At 40.4% G+C, this 12,963-nt stretch overlaps 1 protein-coding gene across 1 annotated transcript in view; it reads right to left on the minus strand.

Moving 5' to 3' along the window:
• Nucleotides 1-12,742: 12,742 nt before the first annotated feature.
• The window catches only part of ttll11 (tubulin tyrosine ligase-like family, member 11), a 62,382-nt gene continuing 62,161 nt past the window's right edge, over nucleotides 12,743-12,963 (minus strand). Inside the window, exon 9 of the mRNA XM_061262415.1 lies at nucleotides 12,743-12,963. This exon is cut by the window's right edge and continues 1,084 nt beyond it. The gene's annotated coding sequence lies outside the window, so the exon portion shown is untranslated.

Here is a 12,963-nt window from a genome sequence, read left to right on the forward strand (position 1 = left end):
TGTATTTAAATACAACACATTAATTCTCGACTGCTCCAAAAGCAGAGTGGAGTCAGTAAATGTCCGTTAAATGATGTCAGCTCTTGGAACAGTGCTTTGCTTTAAATCAGCACTGCTTCCCACACCCAGACGGCAGAATAAATTATAAGAACATCATCAGAATCACTGTAACTGCATTTTACATTACAATCCTTCATTCTGGTCCCTGGGCTTGCAATTAAAATCATATAATGAACATTGTTTTGGATTGGTTTTGCAAGTCCGGTATGAGAAGGAAATGAAAAATTTTTGCTTAATTATGCTGATCTACTTTTTTATTAGTTTAGTGTTGGTAATTAATTTTGTTGTGCAAGGTCTTGATGATCGAGGGGGGTCATGGGTTTCTTTACTGAGGCTCGTCTGCTTTGTCATGTAAACAGGAATGTACTTGTGTTAGATATTAGACAAACAAGCGCAAAATACTTAATACTAAATTGGTTTTGCCACCAGCCACAAGTTAGGTTGTCAGTGGGAATGTCTGGTTCAGAAGAAGCTTAGAGAACATCCGTTTAGGTGTACTGAGCTAATGTCTGGTTGCACCGGTTTTATTCCCTTAATCATCCTGAATTTGAAACAAATTACATGCTTTTCAAAACCAAAGATCTGCACACTTTAGAATCAGGCAGATGTGAAACTTTTGCTCTCGGTTTGATTCAGGTCAAAGTCAAGTCAAGTCTAGTGGCAGAAGTGCCTCACATGTACTGTAAACTAACATTATGGGGTTTGTGTTGTTCAAGTTTCTGTATTATCAACCCTAGCTGAAACAGAAGAGTATGGTGAAATAGACAGTGGCCATACATAAGGACAACTGTATTAACCTTAATTGGAATGTTTAGAGCACTAGACCACTCGATTCTATTAGAACTGAAAAAGCTGTACAGTAACTGTCTGGTTCAGGATTTTAGGAAAATCTATCAACCCTGTTAATGGTGAAAGATGGGCTCAGACAAAAAAAAACATGATCAAAGCTGTCTGGGATTACCTGGATAGCCAGACGCGAGTGAGACAGGCAGAGTCTGTAGAAGAACCTTGGCAAGTTTACCAATATGTTTGATTTTCTGCTGATTTTCCTGTGAAACTGCTGGACAGTGTGTCTCAGAGAACTGTTTTAAAGGAGAACGGTGGTCACAAAAAGATCGATTTATTTTAGTTTTTAACTGTTCACTGCCCTTCATAGTACATTTTCCGATATTTAAAGCTGTTCGTTACGTTTGAAAGCATCTTAGCTTCTTAGAATTTGTACCTAAGACTTATGCACTGTACTGTAGTTCTAAGCCATGTAAATATGGCTGCAAGCCTATGGTCAGACAAAGTGGTCCCCACTTTGTGTCTTGAATGATCATCCGACCAAAAGAATAGGAATTAGTTCTATATCCCCATCATTACGCGAAAAGATTTTTCCACAAATAGCTGCTTTTCTGGCACGTAATTACCATTCCCTTCATCTGTTCGGCCCCTCGCTTTAGTCCAGCACACAGCGTCGGCCTGGAGGCGAGAGACACGGAGGGGGAAAATGATCGCCTTTCCCTGGAAGGCCACCGAGAAGGAGAGGAGGATGGCGAAAGCGGTGGTGAATAATGCACTCTGCTCTGCTGGGCTGACCTACATACAGCGTGATTGTTATTCCCCACAGCAGTGAGTGGAGGAGCTGAAGGAGGGAGGGAGGGAGGGGGAAGGAACCGAACAGGCTGAGAGAGAGAGAGACCAGGGAGCCTGGGTGAAAAATACAACACCCAGAGAGCCGTCGTCTGAAAATGTGCCGCTGAAATATACTTACTCTACCTTCTCTGAGTCAGTCAGACGCTTTCCTGCTTTGTCATCGGTTTTTGTCGATGATAAATCTCGCCGTGAGGACAGGTTGTTAATAATAGACTGCATGAGGGGAGAGCAACCGTGTCCTGTTATCGCACGCTGATGAACACATTAGTAGTTACGATGAGGACAGATCAACAGTGACATTTTTCTCGGTGGAGTCAGAATAAACACTGTTCCAAAGAAAGAGTACTGAAACGAAGGCAAGCGTTACGCTGCCATACGTAACTGCCACAATGGGAATCAAGGCTGTTTATCTGCCTTATTCTGTTTAAAATTATTTCATTCATTATTATTCTCAAGCCAGCATTTTTCTTAAACAGTACACACGCTATGAATTGAGAGGCAAGGTCTTATGTGATTTGTGAACTAATATACCATATTATGTTGATAACCTTGGTTAGTAACAAAACAGTCAAGATAATATGTTCATATTTAATAGAACTTGTCACATCCTACACAATGCATTATTGCATCCTGACAATGTGCCCAGATATTGGCTGAGCCATGGTATAATTCAATATCTATTCAAATAATGATCTTATATTAAAAAAAAAAAAACATCTTTTATAGCTGCATCTCTTGATTAAAGAGTAGGAGACATGTGACTACAAGGACATTTTGTGCACTTTCTGCGTTTTATTTGATGATTCAGGGCGTATCGTGGAGTTTGAGGTGTTTTTGAAAGAGAAACATGTGGCTCCTTTTACAGAGCCTTTCATTTTGTGTGACGGGCTTCATCGTCAGGAAAAGCAGCTGGCCATCTGCAATGTCTCACAGTTCTGAATCAACAATCTGGAAACAAAATGGCAGATGGCACATAACGTGATTTATCTGTAAGGCCAAGGTCACAGGTAAGCTAAGCCATTCCATCTGCTCGTTTTCTATAGCAATAAGAAATTGATTTTTTTTTTTTACAAATAAATAAATAAATCTACAAATGGCTACTGTATCTTCTTGTGGTGCAGTGCCCATGTACAGGACCATGAGTGTGTGTGGAGCTGTTTTTCCTCATTTAAATTTTGTGCTCATTTATTAATTCATTATATTTATGTGGGCTGAGATGGTGGAGGAAGCCTCGTGGGGTGTAGTGGGGCATTTTCTTCATTAATAAAATATTCTCATCATCCATTCTGAAGGAAATTACCCCTGAGGTTCAGTGCAGGCCAGCGCCTCTTTCGGCTTATTTTGAAGTGAAAACAAAACAGTCGTTAAGACTAATCGGTCATTACAGCAGCGGGACCTGATTTTCACAGCCAAACTCCGGTCCGAGTACCTTCTGGTCTGAGTGGGTGGGTTTTGTAAAAGACAGGTTCTCTATCCTTGTTTTGTCAGAGGTTCAATGCTCAATATCTCATTTTGTCACATGCTCTCTTTCTGGGAAGACCATGGAGATACCTCACGTTCTCACTCAGAGTGAATGCATCATCTGGAATCAACAAGATAGCTGGGTTACTTTGTACCTTAAGTGTTATGCACATCATATATGTGATTCCAATTCCAATTGCTAATATGCATGTACAAATATACATGGTTGCAATTGTAGAGCTCTTATTGCATCATCAACCGTACCTCTGACCTAACTAAAAACCCTCAATAAGCCTACAATAATGTTCTTATTTCATTTTTTACCAGTAGTTGGTTCACATTTAAATCTCATTGATAAGATTAGGTTTTGAGACTGACATATGATATGTCTTAGACACCCTAGATCATATAATATAAATTAGGTCTTTGATATTTCTATATTTATTTCTTGTGTTCTGCATTAGTAATATTCCTCTACAATATTTGCCATATCCGTCATCTCCTGATGGAGAAAGCCACCCAGCTCCTAGTCCAGGCGCTCGTCATTTCCTGCCTGGATTACTGCAACTCCCTCCTAGCTGGTCTCCCAGATTGGTCCAGAATGCTGCAGCCCGCCTGATCACCAGTCAGCCCAGGTCAGCTCATGTCACCCCACTTCTCATTGGCCTCCGCTGGCTTCCTATTGCTGCACGCATCCGATTCAAGGCCCTAGTGCTGGCGTTTCAGGCTGCTAAGGGGACGGCCCCACCTTACATACAATCCTTAATTACTCCCTACTCCCCAGCTAGACCACTCCGGTCTGCCAGCTCTGGTCGCCTTATGGTTCCCTCACTACGAGCACCTGGTGGTCGAGCTGCACGTTCACACCTGTTTTCCGTTCTGGTTCCTCAGTGGTGGAACGACTTACCTACCACTGTCAGGACAGCAGAATCCCTCCCCCTATTTCGACGCAGACTAAAAACACACCTTTTCAAACTGTACCTTAGTCCTTCCTCCTGATTCCCCCCATTCCGATATCTCTCTTGTCTAACCCAAAAAAATTATAATAATTAAAAAAAATTGCGCTTACAATGACTGTCTTTTTTGTTTAGAACAGCACTTCATGTGTATTTTACTAGTTTTGGATGCGATGCTTTAGCTTGTGGAAGAACCTATGCACATGTAAATCGCTTTGGATTAAAAGTGTCTGCCAAATGACTAAAATGTAAAATGTAAAATGTAAAATGTAAAAGAGCAAATTTGAGAAATTAAATGTCACAGTGAAATTGAATAAAGTTTAATAAAATAAAATAACATATTTGGTAACCGGTAGACCACTTTTCAGATAAAAACTTTCAGATAAAGGCTGTCTGGGATTACCTGGATAACCAGAAGCAAGTGAGGCTTGCAAAGTCTGCATTTTTGCTTTTTGGATTTTTTCACAGATTTCAAAGACTTTAGAACGGTACTGTATATTCTTAAACTATTTTATTTTACAGTCGATCATAAGAAAGAATTTAAAATTAAATTTTAATTACACGTTATTCCGCTTTAGAGGGAGGAAATTAATCAACAGGAAAAATTGAAGAGCTGAATATGCACTTACTGAAACTAATTAGTTGTGTGAAAGTTTTTACTTGGTCAGATTAAGTTGTGAGTCCAGCAGGGCTCTATTTTTGGAAGATGTAAAATTGTCTTGCAACTTTAAGAAAATGTTTCTTAATTATACAACTTCCACTTCTGCAGTCCTTTCTGGCGAAAGTTCATATTTTCAGTTCAGGTCTCATTGAAGATATTAATATGTGTGGAAATTAAGGTTTTTTTTGAAGTGTTGATTGTAATTTCAACAAAACTGATTATAGAGTATTATCTAGTGGATAACAGTGGGGAGAAAGTGAACATCATTACAAATACTGTTTGTAAAAGTAAGCAGTTTTAATTAATACTGCAACTGTACAGTCTATCAACCACTAGGTTTTAATTACCTGATAAATCTGAAATCACAAACTGTAAGACAATTTAACAAATGATGAATTGTTCATCAAGTATAGTTATTCCACAAATTATTTTAAATAAGTTGAGCCTTTGCCCTATAGTTCTGTACACAGATATAAGACGAAATATGGAATATAATGTGTTAATATAAATCCATGATCCAAAAAGAAGTTGGTAGTGGGAGCATGGTGAAGAGACTGTTTCAAGTATTTAAAGGATTCATAAATTATTGAGTCAATAAAATAAAATAAAAAAAATAAAAAATAAAAAATAAAAAATAAAAAATAAAAAATAAAAAATAAAAAATAAAAAATAAAAAATAAAAAAATAAAAATAAAAAAGGCGGCATGGATGGTGGGTAGCACTGCCGCCTCACAGCAAGGAGGTTCTGGGTTCGAATCCCGGTTGGCCGGAGCCTCTCTGTGCGGAGTTTGCATGTTCTCCCCGTGTCTGCGTGGGTTTCCTCCGGGTACTCCAGTTCCTCCCACAGTCCAAAGACATGCAGGTTAGGCTGATTGGAGAGTCTAAATTGCCCGTAGGTATGAGTGTGTGAGTGAATGGTGTGTGTGCCCTGCGATGGACTGGCGACCTGTCCAGGTTGTATTCCTGCCTTTCGCCCAATGTATGCAGGGATAGGCTCCAGCCCCCCTGCAACCCTGTTCAGGATAAGCGGGTTAGGATAATGAATGAATGAATGAATGAATGAAAATAAAAATATATCTCTATAATACATTTTTTTAAAAGTGCCCAAAACCATATTGATGCTATAAACAACTCTCGCAACAAGTATTTTCTCTATTTATTTCCCAAATTCCTAAGTGAGGAATATACTTTTTTGCTTTATGTTTTGGTTTCTTCAACCAATTTACTGTATAACCACATCCAGTAGCATGTCTGTGTAGTCTCAGTCATGTCTATACTCCCTGTCACTCAAATCGCCCATGAAAATCGCTTTCTAAACTTGTCCCAGCAACATGGCACCAGGCACAGATCATTACCTCCTCCAGTCCCCTGTCAGCATTAACCAATTATATTATGCCACTTGGTACTGAACCTGCAAAAATATGAACTATAATTACTATAAAATAATCAGCATCAGGTGATTTCAGCAGCCAGACAAGAGGCCCACGTAGATGAGCATGTATTGGCACAGATCCTGCACTTTGCTGAAAATAATGAGGGTCAGTTCTACTGTTGGGAGGGGTTTCCCTGCTGTTTGAACACAATGCACAGTGTCCAATTAACCTTAGGATTGCTCAGGATTAAATAAAATGCAATAAAATACTGGAACATGTGTGTGCATGTGAATGACAGTCAGTTTGGATATTACAATGGGATAATGCACCCCACAGTAAGGTGGATTCAGATATAACGCAGTCAGCACTTGGCTCCCATTTCCTCATCTTTTTTACATTAAATGATAAAAGCTGTTATGATGATAATGCACCCAGCTCCTTTAGTATTGTAGCCTATTTGGTGTTGGAGTATTTTGGTACTGTAAACCAAAGCAATGTAATTTCAAGCAAGGTTTTATGTATGGTTATATGTGGCATGTGTATATTTTGTTTGTAATAATTGGTCCCACAAATGTCTGTTTATACTATCTGTGTGTGTACAAAATTAAACTGCAATTATATGCTTCATGTTTTTCTTATTCAAAATGGAGTAAAGTACGTTAATTTATCTCATGTGTACATGTACAATTGATCACCCTTTTCTACACAGTACCTGGAAGATTGACTTGAAAAATATCATCATTTTCATTAACCTCGCAATAATGTAACCTTGCATTTGACAGTCTTTAATTTTTTTGGACCCCACTTATCGCGTTCTAGCAGGGTCTTACTGTATGTAGAAATAATTGGATGCTTCAGACCTGCGCAAACAATTATTAATTGTAAAATATGGATATACAAATTGAATCCCTTCAACAGGATAGTTTAATTTAATAGCAAGGATCTTTGTTATGTGGCTGTGATTAAAATACACATTTTAATCACAACAGTATTCAAAATTGTCACTAGCATTTTCTCTTCAATCAGAAAGCTAACAAAACTTTACTATATGCCTGTTTCATTAGGCCCAATAGGAGATGCAAAGGTATTTATTTGAACAATTCATGAACAATATATTTGTCATCATTTATTTTGATATAATTAATGTTGTACAGTAATATGTTAAGCCTACAGTGTAACCACAATTAAAGATAATCCAAATATAGTCATGCAATAAAGTCTTGGCTGCTGACTGCTGTGCAAACAGACCATGAAACTGGTCAAAAATGCTTCTCTGTCAATGTCAAAACAGGGGAATTTCTACCAAATGAGAGGAGAATGTACATTTGAAATTCAAATGGAAGTGGCTGAAGCTCCCTGTGGTACTGCCATTCCGTGCATTGGGGCACATTAGTGGCAGAGTTTTGGCATAATTATGGGGTGACTGATGCTCAATGAGCTGGGCTATGGCACTACAGGAGGAAGACAGCTTAGCCTAGTTTCATGACTACACGATTAGAGTAGGCCACTTCAGGGTGATACAAATTGAAACTGAGACAGAGATTTGGCACAGAAACAACATCTTGAAAAGGGGTCTATTGCTGAATATGGTACTTACAAATTGCAAATTTTAACTGTAACATTTTTTTATTAGTGTTTGGAAAGCTCAAATTTGATACACTAATGCAGAAAACAAGACATAGAGACTATCTAAGAAACAAGAATATGTAAGATTAAATTTATATTGAAAATAATCTTGGGTGCCTGAGACTTTTGCACAGTACTGTACATTCAGGGTCATCTAGGCAGCTATGCATCAATCAGCATTTCCCCGTAACCTCAATCTCAACCTGTACAGGTGGGAGGACTGGTGGAACATCTGTTTCACTCACGTTCTCCTTGTTCAGACTGGAACAATGGAAAAGGGGAAAAGCATATTCTGTGTTTGAACACTCATTTTCATGTCTTCCGCAAGTTGTATGGTTATTATACAAGAATTATGTGCAGGGAATAATGTACACACACCCCGGGAGCTAGGAAATAGAGAGCCGTGCACCATCTGTAAAGAGGAGAAAAATGAATAACACAAATACCCCTGGTAAAAGGTCTTCTCACTTGACATGCTAATAACCTGGTACAGCAGTCTCTAATTTGGCAGAGGAAGAACACAGATGCTTCCCGACTGTAGCCCGTCAGTCCTCACAACGCACCTGCATCTGGCCCACTTCAGTCGCGGGACCCTGCCACATTTCACGCTGCGCACTTCCAAGCAAACCCATGAAATAGACCTGCAGACGCCGCTCCCCTTCATTCGCCCGGCCGTCCCCGAGAAAAGACGCGATCTCCAGCGCAGGAAGGCTCGTATCAAACGGAGAGCGGCGACCGTTTCAAATGGCGATTATTCACAAACGGAATGGAAACCAAGTCGAAGCTCGGGACCGCGGCTGAGAGGAGGATGAGCTCAAGGTTACGGCGGTGCCTTGCGGAGCGATTGAAGACGGGGACTCTTTTATTTTCCCGGCAGTAGAGGGACGCAGTAAGGAGAGTCCACCTTTCATTTCACACAGATCCCTGCGTGGATCTTCTTATGACCGCGGCTCCCCCTACACCATGTCCGCTCAATAGGTGTCATGACAGGAATTCTTTACGGCCCTCGGTGCCTAATAATTTATTTAAAATGGCTTTGTTTTTCTGCCCCTCAACAGTAGAATTCCTGAGAGGGCGATAACTGGCTGGTGATTCATGCTCAAGTGGAAACAGCTCATCTGCATTTCTTCATGTTTTGCATTTCCCTCCAGGACTTCAGTCTAGCGTCAGCCTGCACAATACTGCTCCTTTCTCAAGAAGCTATATATAGACACTCGTCCCATTTCCCAGCCTTTTGTCAAAATGTAAATCAGTCTTAATTTTCTGGACTCGTGTGTAAGATTATGTGGTATATGTGCAACTAAAAATGTCATCTCTGAACCTGCATGTAATTTATGGGCCTAGTGGGTGGAGAGAAATCTAATTCTTCACAATCTTTGATTGTCTAAAAAAATATGGTAGAAAACTTACATAAAAACAAGGAAGTGCTGTAGCCAGTGGATGTTTTTCCAATTCAACTCACTGCTGATTTTGAATGTTTGGCGATGTGTAATGATAGGAATACATTTATCTTGTTTGAATTTCCTCAATTCCTCGAACTTGGTGGTTCCCAAACTCGTGTGTGCTGGTTTTCCTTCAAACCACACCTGCAATCTTAACATTTTAATTACTTCACATTTTTCATTAGGTGCTTTTCATGTTTAGAGGTAATATTTACCCTTGAAGCCACATTATATTGGAAATAGGTGTGCATGCCATGAAGAATAACATTCCCATGTTCATATTGCGTTTACTGTGCTGTATCACAAACATGCAATTGCAATCAATTGCAAACTAAAACAGATGACATTGATTCAATTATAACTATTATAATCTGAGATAGGGCTAACATTGTTAATGGTTCAAATGGGGATTGTGTGAACAACTGTTTCACAACGAAGCAGAAAAAAGCAACCCTTCTGACCTGCGATGTTGCCTTTGTCATTTGCATTTCTCAGCACAAAGGGCTGATTGGGTTAGAAAAACAGATTATACAAAACATTCAGACAACAAACACACAGGAGGGTTGCAAACCCTCTTTCACTGATTGGCCACAATTCACACAATGTCAAGGAGATTTATTTCACCTAAAGGTCAGTGAAGTACCATTGTCATGAGCATGAATGCATTAAAATCTCATAGTGAATCATTATAACAGGAAAAGGCCTATAATAAGAAACTATGGATGTGCTTTGCCACAGTTTTGCTGTTCAGTTGGTGAGGCCAAATTATCAGTCAATAATTATCAGCTGATTTAAAAACAAGGACATTACTTGATTGAAATCTGTTTATTTACAAAACCAATTAACTGTATTTTGAATCTTATAAGTGCTTCACAACAGGATTATCATCATCCATTCTAATCTAGGCTAATGTGTTTTTTTGTATTGTTTTTTTTATACTGTATATCCAATCAAACATTCGAAACATAATAAGTGAAGCTAGTATGTTAATTGGCACATTTTTAGAATGTGTGCATTGCATTTCTATTTTAAAATAATAAATAATAATAAATAATCTGTTCTACGTTTGCTAGGCCTGTTGAATGTGAAATATTTTTTATGCTACTGAGTTTAGCTCTGGATGGTGCTGCCGTCTGAAAATGCAGTTACAAATGTAATATGTTTGCACTCTCAAAATAACAAACAAAAAAAATTCAATTTCTACACCTTGTCATGTTTTTCTGATTTTTGGCTTCATGTCTTCTCCATATCCTGGGGGATTTTTATTTGGGTGTCAAATGTTAATAAATATATCATATAAATTACAGCCATATTTGGTGAACCATGTAAAACCATTTTATACATAGTTTCCTTTTTTTCTTCCAATTTGGTAGCCAATTGTACCCCGTCTAATTCAATTGGAGCTAGTATTAGATACACCGCCCACACCCCGTCCCTCGGCAGCCCTACGAGAGCGACACGCCTTCTTCAAGCCGTCTCGCCACATGCTGGTAACCGTGATTCCGAGGCGCCCGAGGTGCTTTTTGTGCGGCGATCTACTATCCCTGCCAAGTCCCTCCCCCTGGAGCAGTGAGCCAATTATGCTGCTCCACGTGAGCCGGCCAAACTTGGCTTTTGGCCGGACCGAGAATCGAACCCCGGTCCCCGGTGTGCAACTGCAGCGAACTGCAACCGCAAGTCTGCTGCGTCTTAGCCTGTTGTGCCATCGCGGCCCTATTTTTGTCACCCCTTTTAACAAAAGGGAACAATGTCAGATTCTTCACAGAAGACCCTGGATGGGGAAGAGCACTCCAGAGAAAAGCAGCCCTGCTCAGTTTGCAATGGTTTATATAGCCTGGGCAAAGACTCCCATTCCCATTCTTTCACCATCACCTCGCATTCTTTTCAGTGACACATTAGTCAGACTACATTAGTCAGTCATGTGATCTGTGGGTCACATGGGTTGACACATTGCTGTGACATCACCATTTCCCTTTATTGCCCCTGGCTCCAGAGAGGAGGTGAAATCTGAGGCGAGGTCTCGAGTTATTCTCCACACCATGACAACCATGAAGAGAAGGGCTGCCAGCCAGGCAGGCTAGCATCCATCACCCAGCGCTGGCTGATCGACGGCGGAAACATGCTGACACCATTTTGATTGCTGTGTTCTAGGGGGAGTAATACTTTTTATTATTGTCCACAGCGAGTGACGAGGTCCTGACGGGCATCCTGGAGAAATGAAGAACCGCGCTGTTCGGGAAGGGGGCCGGGGGGCCCCGGGACCCCCTTTACTGGCCGCAAATCAAAGATAAACCCTCCGCCGACTCCACCAATATGCAGATTCATCACCGCGCGACAGGACCGGTTATCCGCCGCCGCTGCCGAACGGCGTGAGAAATGGGAGTCGCGGAGGTGCAGAGGAGACGTTTTTCCCTCCCGCCCGCGTCCACACAGCCCCCGTCTACCCCTCCACTGACACCCTGCACAGCGAGGCCTGCCCCAGACAGCTCCCTTTGTCCTCTCCGCTTCATAAACGCTCTCTGACAGCCTCGGCTGTGTAGCGCACAAACACAAGACTCGCAGGAGGTCAGCAGTCCCGCGCTATCCTGTCCAACCCAGATCACCGAGAACAGGCTACATTAATGTAATACGCCCAATAATGGTCTCGTTGAGCTTGTCATTTTTTTCTTCTGGCAGGCATTTTGTGTAGTTAAGGCAAGAAACCCAACACTGCTGAATATGTTTAACATTCACAATTCTGTCATCCAATGTTCACATCCTGAAAGTATTTCTAAGACATGGGTTTTCTATTAACTCGCATAATGTTATGAAAATAAATAGTGGTAACAAATGATCTTGCATTGGTGCATTGCTACAAAGAACTAGGTAAAATACTTCATCTAGACACATGTAGATGGAAGTCAAAGTCCTTTCTTAGTTAGCAGGCTACTGATGTTTTTTGCTTTAATAGAGTGTGGACCCCATTTGACAATCATTAGGCTAGTTTTAGTGTGTATTTCTGGGAACGAGGGATAAATGGTACCAAGCCTGTAATTAGGCCATATTGGTACAAAGCATTGTTGTGGCACTGGGAAGGTGAAATTTAACAGGCTGGGATACGGATGGAAACACACTCATTTCATCCTCCTGTCCCCCTGCTTGGTCTGCACTTCTGCTGGCTCAGACCTGAAAGATTCTGCATAACTAGATGCCAGAAAGCATTATTGATGCAAAGCTATTTATAATTAAAAAGACAAGAAAGCAAGAGAACAACAAAAGTAGTGGTGGTTTAGACAGTGTCATCTCTCTGTAAAAACATCAGAGAACAGTGTAATTTCAGCAGTCTATAACGCACCACTCTGACGCCAGGAACAGAAGCCATCCCAGCCAAGAGGCATATTAACAATGCATCGTTCTGGGTTCTATATCTTCAGATGACATGTGAACTTTATGTTTTGACAGACCATAATTGTTCCCTTAATCATAATTATGAGTCATTAAACTTCATTAGGAGATGCGAAAAGAGAAAAGCAAACCAATCATTACTGCATTTCTGTGATACGAAGCACTTTATTTCATCTTCCTGTGTCATCAGGAACACATCCCAGTAATGCTTTAGTGTCTCTTCATCATTCTCTGTGGTGGTGGCGAGTGTTAAGTGATTAGTGAAAAAACATGAATACGTTTAGCGTCATACCGACAAGCATATTATGCATACTGTACTGTAATGGGAACCAAAGTGATTGTAAATGCATTCTGCTTTAAAT

This window comes from Conger conger, chromosome 12, assembly GCF_963514075.1.
Source record: "Conger conger chromosome 12, fConCon1.1, whole genome shotgun sequence".
Classification (NCBI taxonomy): Eukaryota; Metazoa; Chordata; class Actinopteri; order Anguilliformes; family Congridae; genus Conger; species Conger conger.